General features: G+C 46.7%; 2 protein-coding genes across 4 annotated transcripts in view; one reads left to right on the top strand and one right to left on the bottom strand.

Moving 5' to 3' along the window:
* LOC143297255 (focadhesin-like) overlaps positions 1-12,814 on the bottom strand; it is a 724,856-nt gene that overhangs the window by 599,941 nt on the left and 112,101 nt on the right. The gene's annotated exons all lie outside the window — the stretch shown is intronic.
* Positions 1-12,814, top strand: part of LOC143297015 (FMRFamide receptor-like) — a 142,260-nt gene that overhangs the window by 53,781 nt on the left and 75,665 nt on the right. For both annotated transcript variants that reach the window (XM_076609146.1, XM_076609147.1), the window contains exon 2: positions 603-727. The gene's annotated coding sequence lies outside the window, so the exon portion shown is untranslated. The remainder of the gene's footprint in view (positions 1-602; positions 728-12,814) is intronic.

Below are 12,814 nucleotides of genomic sequence, written 5' to 3'. Positions count from 1 at the left end.
GTAACTTTGTTAATCAAGACGCTCTCCTCTTTCATCAACTTCTACTCCAGATAGTCGCCTCATCTGCTGTTCTGACTGTCATTGTTGGACACGACTGTCATAATCAGAAACACACACACACACACACACACACACACACACACACATTTCCATATATATATATATATATAATTTTTTTTATATATATATGTTAATATATATATATATATGTCTCTGTGTGTGTGTGTGTATGTGCGTGCGTGCGTGCACACACACACACACATTTCCATATATATATATATATTTATATATATATGTTAATATATATGTGTGTGTGTGTGTGTGTGCGTGTGTGTGTGCGTGCGTGCGTGCGTGCGTGTGTGTGTGTGTGTGTGTGTACAAAGAAACAGAGAGAGAGGAAAAGAGAGAAAGAGGGATCGTGACAGAGAAAGACACAGACACAGACACAGACTGATAAACAGACACGCAAAACAAATAATAGTGAAGAAAAGAAAACGGTATAGAGGATGAGGGCCAGGCTGGACACTAAGACCTGGACACAAACCACAGTCATGAGCCCCCTTTTTTTGTTGGTCAATGGCACTGGTTCCTTTCATCTGCAGATCAGTGAATCAGAACGGGCCGGGCACGGAAAACAAACACACACCTGTGGTGCAGGTGCGAAGAACGGAGGGGGATACGTTCGTCTCAGGTCCTTGACGTTGTCACGGCGGACACTGTGTGACAGGTAGGTGTGGTGTCTGCATTATGCTGTGTGTGTGTGTTTGTGTGTGCGTGCGTGCGCGCTTCTGTGTGTGTGTGTGTGTGTGCGCGTGCGCACGCGCGTGCGTGTGTATATGTGCGTGCGTGCGCGTGTGTGTGTGTGTGTGTGTTTCTTCCATGATAAATTCTGTTCTCGTTGAAAATCGTCACCAGTAACACAGCCCCAGTACCATTTCGCTGCAGCAAACAACAAGACAGCTAGCTATATTCCAGAAAAAACAGCCCCACCCGTTACATCATCTATGTAACGCATATACCATGTTTAAAAAAAATATGGTCAGGTTCCACGGCTTCCATGACCGTTACGTAGCAGGGTTTTTTGTTCTTCAAATACCGTGTTGAATTACTGTTTTCCTGTCTGGCCGACGAATAAAACAATCAGTGTCTGGCCGACGAATAAAACAATCAGTCCACAAATTCAAAACGTACAGTTCTGTTTTGTTTCGAATTCACTCCGTAAATCAAATTGTTCAAAATAGTTTTTCTCGTCCGTCACGGCAGAGCACATACAATTCAGGCAATGAGAGGACAAGTTTCAGTCTCCCACATTCCTTCAGTTCCTAAGCAGGCCAACCAAAGCTTATTCGAAGGACGAATCAAGATTCAAGATTCATCGAATTTTACCCGAAGTCACCGAATCAGAATTCGCCAAGCGGAAAGTTCGCCTTTTGGGGGGTGTGGGGGGGGGGGGGGGGGCTTGGGGAGGGGGACTTTTCAATTTGCTGGCTCTCGTCGAGTTTGCACACACGAACTTCGTCCAGAAAGAGAAGGCCTTCACGAGGAAAGTCACTGGGCGTGTAACGAATATTGAACGCGCTTTTCAATATGACTGAAAGGGCTCGAGGCAAGAATCCCGCTCGCCACCCTGGTTTCTCTCATCAAGTACTTTGATGGGGGAAAAAAAATCGATTTTGTCTCGCAAAGGACGACCGGGCGATATTTTTCAACGTCTGTATTTATAACATGGACAGAACTGAGGCATGTGGTCATATAGGAATGATGTTGATGGTTATATATAATAAAAATTATGTATATATGTGACTCATATAGAGGAACAAAAGTCGTCCTTTTAAAACGGACAGAACTGAGGTATATGGTACTATGTATGACTCATAAAGGGAACAAAAGTTGTCCTTATAACATAGTCAAGTCTGAGGTATGCGAAAATACGTCTGACTCATCGATGAACATAATGTTGTCTTTCTGTAACATGGACAGAACTGTGGTGTGTGCATATGACTCGTAAATGAGGGATTTTTAAAAAAATCTTTGTTAAATGTAAGAAACCATCCCAATGGATTGCGCTTTTGGCTGCCAACGGACAGCTCCCGAACGTCTTTGTCTTTCTGTCTCACCTTTCCTGCTGGAGAACATACTTGTCTCTTATTATCAGGTTGCAAATGTGACTGGTATCAGCGTCCTGCTTTTGCGCAAGTAATATAAGTACTATCGCCAAGGCCTCTCTCTCTGTCTCTCTCTCTCTCTCTCTCTGACATACACACACATATCCCACCCCAACCCAGGCACCGAGCCACACACACACACACACACACACACACACACACACACGCAAGCACGCAACCACACCCACACACACGCAAGCACACACACACACACACACACACACACACACACACACACGCAAGCACGCACACACACCCACACACACGCAAGCACGCACACACACCCACACACACGCAAGCACGCACACACACCCACACACACACACACACACGCAAGCACGCACACACACACACACACACGCACACACACACACACACACACACACACACACACAATGAAAGCGAAAGGAAGGTAATGAGAGCGAAAGGAAGGTGTGTGTATGTGTGTGTGTGTGTGTGTGTGTGTGTGTGTGTGTGTGTGTGTGTTCATGTGTATGGGAAGGGTGCGGAGAAACGACAGACCACCGCAGAAAAACAAACAGATACACCAACCAATAAAAGAAATATGGAGAGAACTATGTTGAAGGAAGACAGTCAGGGCAGAAAGACGAGGAGAAAGGCAGAAAAGGGGACACTGGGGCGGGGGGGGGCCGCCACAAAGGACAGAACAGGCGATGGGGTTGGGATGGCAGAAGGAAGACAAGAAAGACAGGGTGAGGGGGGTTCGTTGGTTTGAAGGACTTCTCAGGGTGTGCAAATGATTATCATTATGTATGTATTCATGTCTCTTTCGAAACCCTTCCCACCCCTCTCCCTCCCTCTCTCTCTCTCTGTCCCGGCCCCTTCTCTCTCTCTCTCTCTCTCAATCTCTCTCTCTCTCCCTTTAACTCTTCCCTCTTTTCTTTCTCATGAACACACATACAGCTTCGTCATTACCATCCTCATCAATACGAATCACCAAGACGACTGATTTCACATGCACCCCCCTCCCCACCCCACCCCCAAGCCCCCAACTCCCCCCCTCCGCCCCCCTCCCCCCCCCGACCCTCTCCCCTTCCCACCGCCCCAGGTCCAATACCTCGCAACCTCCCCGCCACTTCCCTATCACCTCGGGTCCACCATCCTGTCTCTTATCATGAAGAGATGGAGTATGACGTTCTGCCCCATGACAGGGCGCCACCTCAGGATTGACGATTGAGCGAGCGATTGAGTCAGCCGCTGGTCCGTCATTTCGTGCCCAGCTTCCCTGGTGACCAGTCACTTCGCAGCTCGCGTCATTCTGCTGATGCGTGCGAAGTTTTTGACGTTATCTCTCACAGGCTGTCAGACTGACTGACGTGTAGCCTTCAGGTCGTGTGACCACATCGTCGTCCTCTGACGCACCCCATAGTTTCAATCTTGACACAATAATGAGAATCAATGTAAGGGAATCCGGAAGAGAGGGAAGGGGGTCGGAGGTCTGGGATTGAGGGGACGGGGAGGGGCGAGGGGTGGGGGTGGGGGAGTGGACGAGGAGGGGGGTAAAGAAGGCACTGAAGGGGGGGAGACACGGCGCGGATGGACAGGGAATAGACATCCAGATGACCGACATATTCTTGGAGGACTGATCGATATACTGGAGGATTAATCGACAGATGGGAGAATTGACAGATTTATACGCCGAGAAAGGGAAAAACAGGAAATGGATGGGAGGAGAAACTGGAAACAGACAAGCGAGGAAGGGGAGTGAGAGAGAGAGAGAGAGAGAGAGAGAGAGAGAGAGAGAGAGAGAGAACAGATACTGAGACCAAGTGAAGGAGAGGAGAGAGAGTCAGAGACACAGATACAGATACAGAGAAAGACAGACATAGAGAAAAACGCTTTAAATGTGAACCAGATAATAATGTGACACGTTTGTGAGATCGGTAAGAAAGCAATGGTTTCCAGTTTATCACCCATTTAAGATCTCTAACCAACACCCCCAGATTTTTCTTTAACTAAAAGAGCTGGGATAATGAAAAATGGAATAAAAAAACGGTGAAAGGACGTGGGGAGGACGCTGGGGGGAGGGAGGAGGGGGTGAGGGGGACGCTGGGGAAGGGGTAGGGGGGGGTAGGGGAGGTAGCGAAGTGAAAGGGACAGGAGATTACAAACCAAATCAATTTCAGTTCATAAAAAATATTTTAAAAAATACTTCGGACCAGAAAACCCATCCATCTACTCTGAACCAGGAACTGCATTCATCCACCTGAAAAATGAATTGTCGCGATGTTCTCCCGAAGGACTCGCGTCTCGTCTGTATATTTACAAAACATCTATCAGGAAATAAAACACGATAGCAACGTGAAGCTTGTGCATGGGCTTTGTATGGAAGCCCCACTCAGAACTGCTGCTTCATCCGCATATGTAAATACCTATGAAAAATGAGAAGGTGGGCGTGTGTAAGCATGGAATTTCATTGAAATGTGTTGCGTGTTAGGGAAGTAGGGTTTTTTTTTTGTAGGGGGTGGCGTCAAGGAAAAAAAAGATAATAGCAGGTATTTATATATCAAACATTCAATGTAAATTAGTTCTTCTTCTTCTTCTTCTTCTTCTTCTTCTTCGTTTGTGGGCTGCAACTCCCACGTTCACTCGCATGTACACGAGTGGGCTTTTACGTGTATGACCGTTTTTACCCTGCCATGCAGGCAGCTATACTCCGTTTTCGGGGGTAATCAGTTTATCATTTCAGAGATTTCATATTCACAAGTTTCTAAGCTCGCGACATCTAAAGCCTCAATAATGGCAGCTGTGCGTCAATGAGACGAAAACGTCCTTCCCTTATACAGAAGTGTTCATCTTAACAAATGACATCTGTGTTCATATAGACAATGACATCCTTCAAGTTAAACCAAGCAGACCATATGGGTGTCAAACCGTTCTTAACGGTTGTTGTTGGTTGTTTTTTTCCATAATGTATGCAAAAAGAATACATACCAAAATTCATGCATATACTGTATTACCCTACTCAAAAATTCAACCACAAAATAAGCAGAAAGAAAAGCCTAATTCTTACCGAATCCCTTACCCGATGTGTACAACAGAGAAAAGATACGTGGGGATAAACAATTTGACATACAAGTCTAGATACCGAGAGAGAGAGAGAGGGGGGGGGGGGGGAGATCGGGAGCATCTGATAACATACAGTGGATCTGACCGGAGGGCAGAAAGCTGATGACAAAAAAAAAAGGAAAACATTAATTCAGACAAACAAGAAAGCTATAGAAAAGAGAAATCTGTACGGGCGGAATCATAAGAAGGCCGTGACAGTGAAGAACTGCCAAAAGGACTCCCAGTTTTCCATTCTCTCGTGATTAGATATTCAAAAAGTTCTGTAAGTGCACTTTTCACAACGCTGGGTCTCATGCGCCCGCCACTCTTCTCCTGAGAACTGCATCGAAAGACGTTTGGTCCCCGTGGGCATTGGCCAATCACACAATGAAAATGCTTCATTTGAAGCTTGAGGGTAAAACGCATTAAAGCCTCATTCATTCTCTGTCACCACATATTTCCCTCCAACCTTGTTGCAAAGGTTGAGAGGAAAGAGTGGAGAGGGTTTCTCTTTCGTGGCGGAATTCTTGAAAAGGAAGAGGGAGGTGGGGAGAGGAAGCCTCTTTCGGGGAAAACTCTTGGAAAGGAAGGAAGGGGAGAGGGTGGGAGAGCGTGTTTCATTACAACAGAAGTCCCACCCCCACCCCGACACACACACACACACACACACACACACACATACACACTCCTTACTTCACTCCCGTTCCCAAGTGTGTGAACATGCCACCACCACCAGCAGCATCCACCACCACCACCACCATCAGCAGGACAAAAAGGCTTGGAGTTCGAGTCCCAACACAATCCCTGGCCAACTGATCAATGTATTTCGAAAGCTCAAACGCGAGTTTCCTTCCTTGCCGACAAATACGGTCTACGTCATACCTCTTATGAGATTACATACCATTTAGACTCCCATTCAACAGCGCTGATTTTTTCCCCGTACGAGACGGCCAGCCTGGGAGCACTTCACATTACTTTCTTCTTTCCTCCACCTTCAAGGCTTTTTTCTCTCTCTTTTTTTTCTTTTTTTTTTTTTCGCCCTGCGATGGTCAGTCAAGAAGTAATCAACTCATCCAAAACCATTTCAGCAGAAGACGTCCAGCCAAAAAAGCACTTACGGTAACGGCGGGGCCATTTATCATTCCCCTCCCAATTACTTGAAATACTCAGGTCCCAATGCTTCACTGCTGCTGCTGCTGCCCCACGCTCTCTCCGTCCGTCTGTCTGTCTTTCTGTCTATATATCTCTCTCCCCTCCCGTTTCTAAATAACTTCCTCTTTCCAAAGAGAAGGGCCAGACCTGAGAGCACAAGAGGAAGCAGGGAAACGTTCCCTGTCCCCCCCCGCCCCCTTCCCCCAAACCCCCGCCCTCCCCCCACACCCTGCTCCCCAACCCCGCGCCTTGACCTCCCAGGACCCAAAGCTGAGCAAATAGCTGTTATGTCAGCAATGAACATCCGTCACCGGGCCCAGTGGCCTCGCTGTCAACATCCCCTCTCTGACTCGATACCTCCCCACTCCCCGCCCCCTCCCCGATGCCTGCCTCGGTCTCTTTTATCTTTCCCTCAGACCATACCCCTTCGCTGGCTCTCGCTCTTCCCTCCTAACTGACCGTCTCCTTCGGGACAAGGTTTTTTTCGAACGAGCCTACAATAGCTCATGAGAAATCAGGAAAACCAATAGGAAAAAAACTTCTTTTTTTCTTCTTCTTTTTTTTTTTTTTAACCCTTTCCCGGTTCTACCTATCTCTTCAACCTACTGCATACATGTGCGGTCTCCAAATGTCCTAAAATGGTACAGAGTCTGACAGTACCAAATATGTCTTGGGCATTAAGCGCATTCTGATAGGCGTGAACGAGGTAAAAAAGAAAAAAAAAGGGGGGGGGGGGGGTGCGGGGGGGGGGGGGGGGGGGGGGGGGGGGCTGAAGGCGAAGTGTAAATTGCTTCCCCGACCTGACAATGAATGCACCACGACGCCGACTCCTGGGGGCAATATGTAACAATCTAATCAGCATAACAGCCGAGTACTCTGGTCTCCCCGTCCCTGAAAGAAATCACTGTGTCTGGGGAAAGTAGAAGTCTAGCGCCTGCGAAGGAGTCGTTACTGTATGAAACAATCCACAACTTTCATTTTTATGATTGATGTTCTGCCACTTACCCTCTTCGTTTCCCCTTAATTTTCGAGTGAACTAATATATATTTTGCAAGCGTATTGGGGTTCAGGCACTAGCACGTCTGCCCATCTCCACCCTTAACTCACTCCCTGCTGGGCGATTTGTATGCGTGCGTTCCTCTGTGTACTGGGCGTTTGGACAGTTTTTGTTGTTGTTGTTGTTTTTTAATTGTTAAAAAATAACGAGTAAACACAGTCTCATGAAATTTGGACACACAATTGTTGAGGTATCAAATAAAGACAGCACAATGTTTTATTCATAACTCTAACTTTTAAAATGCTTTCTGTACAGCAGGAAGTAAAAAAAAAAAAAAAAATTTCATGACGTAAAATGTGAGGGTGGTATAGAACTTGTATAGGTGAAGTCTGCACTATTCATGAAAAAAGCATTGTTATCCACAAATCTCACTCTTAAAATCCCATTAGAGTGTAAATGATGAATGAATGGGAGCCTCTACAAACTGCAAGTGAACTTACTTCAACACGAGGGGGGGGGGGGGGCGGGGGGGGGGGGGGGGGGGGGGGGGGGGGGGCGTGGTCTGTCACATTAACCCACCAAGCGCCGTGACAGGGATTCGAAACACGGATCCTCAGGTTCAAGCTACAACGCTTTAACCACTCGGTTGCGGCACCCATCATGCTTGTATCGTCTGCATTCCCATTTACTTCAAACATCTTTTTCAATAGCAGATTTTTAAAAGTCTGTATGGGAGGAAAGAGAGAGAGAGAGAGAGAGAGAGAGAGAGAGAGAGAGAGAGAGAGAGAGAGAGAGAGAGAGAAACCGCCTCTCTTCTTCGTTGTACTTCAATCATAACATCTACTTTTCTTCTCTTCATTGCTTTTCTCACCCAAATGCTTCGTCACTACACTCCGGACTTGGCTCAAATTAGTTTAAACTTCCGCAAATGTTGCTCCTTTGAGAACCAAAACAGTGAGGAAGGATCTGGGAAGGTCCGTTGGTTTGGAGACGGGTATGGATGGTTATCTTAATTCCTGCAGTCAAATCTGACGGACAGACGGGGGGAAAGGGGGACGGGGAACGGGAGACCGTAAGTAGTCACGTCGATCTAAAATCTACCGCCTCCGCTGACTAATGAGACAGGAAAAAGAGGGAAAGAGCGAAAGATATATATTAGTACACACACACACACACACAGACACAGAGAGAGAGAGAGAGAGACACACACACACACACACACACACACAGACACAGAGAGAGAGAGAGAGAGAGACACACACACACACACACACACACACACACATATATATATATATATATATGTGTGTGTGTGTGTGTGTGTGTGTGTACACACATATATATTATATATACACACAGAGAGATATATATACATATACAGAGAGAGAGAGAGAGAGACACACACACACACACACACACACACACACACATATATATATATATATATACACACACAGAGAGATATATACAGAGAGAGAGAGAACGATGTGTAAAATCACTACTTCACAGTCGGGGACCACAGAAAATACGCAATAAACAGATAATACTGGCAGTATTTCTGACGTGCATTTCGTTAGTTTCTATCTAGCGACTTTATAGTAATTGCCTGAAGATACAGGCCAATGGGAAGCGAACCAGAAATAGCCAGCTAGTTGTTCGCATACGCCGCTCGTATGAAATTATTCCGGTCGGTTCTCCCTCCCCCCCCCCCCCCCCACCACCACCCATACCTCCCTCCCTCCCCTTCCCCACCCCCTCTCTCTCTCTTCTCTCTGTCTCTCTCTCCTTTTCTTTCTCCTACTTGGCATCTCAAGCAGACAATTCGTTCTGGCGCAGACATGTCCCGGGAACCTTCTCTACGTGAGTGATGTCCTGATGAACATAAACCGTTTTCTTTCCTTCCGGGTGATGGTTTTGAGGAGGGAGGGTATATTCACGGCGACATCGGAACAGCGCTATCATTCATGGTAAAGGCATTAGAAGCGCTACAGAACAGCACTGTTGTGCGCGGTTGGGGCATTTTAGAAGTGCTTTAGAACAGAACTGTTGTCCGCGGTGGGAGCATTTTAGAAGTGCTGTAGAACAGAACTGTTGTCCGCGGTTGGGGCATTTTAGAAGTGCTGTAGAACAGAACTGTTGTCCGTGGTTGGGGCATTTTAGAAGTGCTGTAGAACAGAACTGTTGTCCACGGTTGGGGCATTTTAGAAGTGCTGTAGAACAGAACTGTTGTCCGCGGTTGGGGCATTTTAGAAGTGCTGTAGAACAGAACTGTTGTCCGCGGTTGGGGCATTTTAGAAGTGCTGTAGAACAGAACTGCTGTCCGCGGTTGGGGCATTTTAGAAGTGCTGTAGAACAGAACTGTTGTAGGCGGTTGGGGCATTTTAGAAGTGCTGTAGAACAGGAACTGTTGTCCGCGGTTTGGGCATTTTAGAAGTGCTGTAGAACAGAACTGTTGTCCGTGGTTGGGGCATTTTAGAAGTGCTATAGAACAGAACTGTTGTCCGCGGTTGGGGCATTTTAGAAGTGCTGTAGAACAGAACTGTTGTCCGCGGTTGGGGCATTTTAGAAGTGCTACAGAACAGCACTTTTGTCCGTGGTTATAGCATTTTAGAAGTGCTACAGATCGTGCTGTAGAGAAGTGGTAAAAGCTCCTGGCCACAGATCCTTCATAAGGAGTTGTGATCAGCGGAAATCCAGGAAGAAATCCACAAATCACAGTCCCCGAAGAATGAATTACGGTCAGAAATGTGGACACTTCTTATCCTTGTAAGTCTTATTTCACAACCCTAGGTTGGTTTTTACAGACTTTCCGCACTGTCACTACCATGGGCTCAGCAATCACGTTTTGTTTTATTGCTGTAGAACAGCGCTAATATTCACGGAAAGGGCACTTTCAGACGTGCTACAGAACAGCGCTAATGTCCTCGCCATCCATCTCCTCCATATTTGCTCCAACGCAGTTTGCCACGAATCACTTGCTGTTGTTGCGATTTTTTTTTTTCAGGCGGGAGAATGCATGCCCTCTCTTTAATGCCTCTTCAAAATAGTCTGCGGTCCTATGGCTCGCAAAGAATGCGTATCTACCGCATGCCAAAAGGTGGTGCAAAGCAACGAACTAGGTGGTGATGTGTTGAAAAGTATCTCTTGAAAAGTATAACTGAAAACCATGGGAGGCTAAAGTGGTTTTGCCCGTGTTGCCATCTCGTTCTAGCCGCTTGCAAGGAGCTTAATCATGATTGTTCCTTTATCAACCGGCACTACTTGCATCTGTCTGTCTGCCTACCTCTCTCTCTCTCTCATTTCCTTGACGAAGGAAAAATGTAACTTTATATACTGCATTGATTCCAGTTCTTTGTATTGTAAGGCACACGGACCGTCCAATGTTACCATTCACAAGACGACAGAAGATCTCTCTCTCTCTCTCTCTCTCTCTCTCTCTCATGTCTGTCGTGTGTCGATCTATCTACAAAGCAAGCGACTCTTCTTCCATACCCACTCACCCACCAATCTCCATCCCTACCTCTTTCCTCCCCTCCACTCCCCTCCTCCTCCCTTCCATTCATCCCTTTCACTGCCCTCGTTCATTCTTTTACCTTATTTATCTGTATTTGTCTATTCTGTGCGCGGGTTATTTATCTGTATGTATCGCTTCTGTATGGGGTTATTTATCTACAGTGTGAAGACTGGTTGTCTGGCCACAACTTGGGCGGCTAGCTGGAAAGATCACATCATGTGGTGAAGCATTGTGAAGTATGGCCAGAGCTGCAGAAAGGAGTCTTCTTACAGCCCCCCGTTCCCTCCTGCCCACAAGGGTGGTCCATCATGCCCGCTTTATTACTCTTCATCTTAACGTTCTATTACCTTGCTGTCGCTTACTCTTTCCCCTCATCCTTTTTTTTTATTTTTTTATTTTTTTTTACTGTACGCACACACGCACAAGCACACACGCGAGTGCTCCCCCCCCCCACACACACACTCCCTTCTCTCTCTCTCTCTCCCTCTCTCCATGCGCATTGATATACAATTACTGTTCTATTTGATTCATTTTCTAATATATTTGTTCGTGGGCTACTCTCTGTCTCCTCTCTCTCTCTCTCTTCTCTCTCTCTATCCATGGCGCTCTTCCTCACTTGTGTGTGTGTGTGCGTGCGCGCGCGCTTATGTCTGTGAGGGAGTGTGGGTGGGTATGCATGCGCGCCTGTATTTCTCTAGATATCTAATATTTATCAAATATTATGATCTCTCTCTCTCTCTCTCACTCTCTCTCTCTGAATTTCTCGCTCGCTCGCTCGCTCACACGCGCACTCCAATCCACTCTGCAAACCTGAGCGCCTGTTTGTGCGCTTTCCAAACTCATTTCCACCTGTATGGCATAAGGCGGCTAACACAAGGGGATCAAAGGAAACAAAAGCGCTTTGAACACCTGATTTCCTACTTCACCCTTTTCGCCTTCTTGAAAACACCTGTGTCCCCCCGCGTTTTCTCCAACCCCGGTTTATGTCAGTCAGCACCACCAAACATAGCACGACTGTCAATCAGCACTGAACCCTGTCTTGTTTTCCTGTCAGCCGTGACAAAAAGCTGACGCCCACCAGTTCCACCACGGCTATTGTTTTCTTCCCTCTTGCCTGCTCGGTCGGTCAGCAGCAACGCGAAACACGAGAGAATCTGATCAAAAGGCAATTCTGTCCGTCAGTCTTCTAGAACGAGCGGAAAAACTTGTTTTCTCCTCTGTCTTCTCCTCTCTCGGACCGTACAATAGGCAGGTGGCAGCATGGTTGAGACGCTTGTCTGCAATACTGTCCGTGTCCGTGAGGGTCAGGGGTTGGAAACAAGGTCTCCCAAGTTGGGCTGGGATATCAAGCAAAGCGTCTTGTCATCCGGATGACACGATAAACGCCCACCCACCCATCTCTCTCTCTCTAAATATATATATATATATATATGTGTGTGTGTGTGTGTGTGTGTGTGTGTGTGTGTGTGTGTGTGTGTGTGTGTGCGCGCGCGCGCGCGCTTGAACTCAGTGCATAAGAGAGTTGGGTTATGATGCTGGTTGCGCATCTGCCAAGCAAGATGTGGTGTGGCGTATATGGATTTGTCCGAACGCGGTGACGCGTCCATGAAAAACACAACCTGAAACTGCCTCTCAAGTTTTCTTACAGTTTAATGGCCGAATATATATTTTCCCCCATAAAAAAAAAGCAAAATCAATCTCTGTGTCTCTGTCTCTCATATTTAGCCGCATTTCCAAACATTTCCAAGGCAGAAGTTGCAGCCCTTAACAGAATCGTAATAACTGCCACCAAGATTACCGGGGATGATCTACCTTCTCTAGAAGACATATATTATAAGCGGCTACTCAAAAAAGCAAAATCTCTCTCTCTCTCTCTCTCTCTCTGTCTCTCATATTTAGCCGGTCATCGAAGAAAAG

Source organism: Babylonia areolata, chromosome 22 (assembly GCF_041734735.1).
Source record: "Babylonia areolata isolate BAREFJ2019XMU chromosome 22, ASM4173473v1, whole genome shotgun sequence".
In the NCBI taxonomy this organism is placed as follows: Eukaryota; Metazoa; Mollusca; class Gastropoda; order Neogastropoda; family Buccinidae; genus Babylonia; species Babylonia areolata.
Note: the sequence above shows the minus strand (reverse complement) of the source record. Positions and strands in the feature narration are given on the sequence as shown.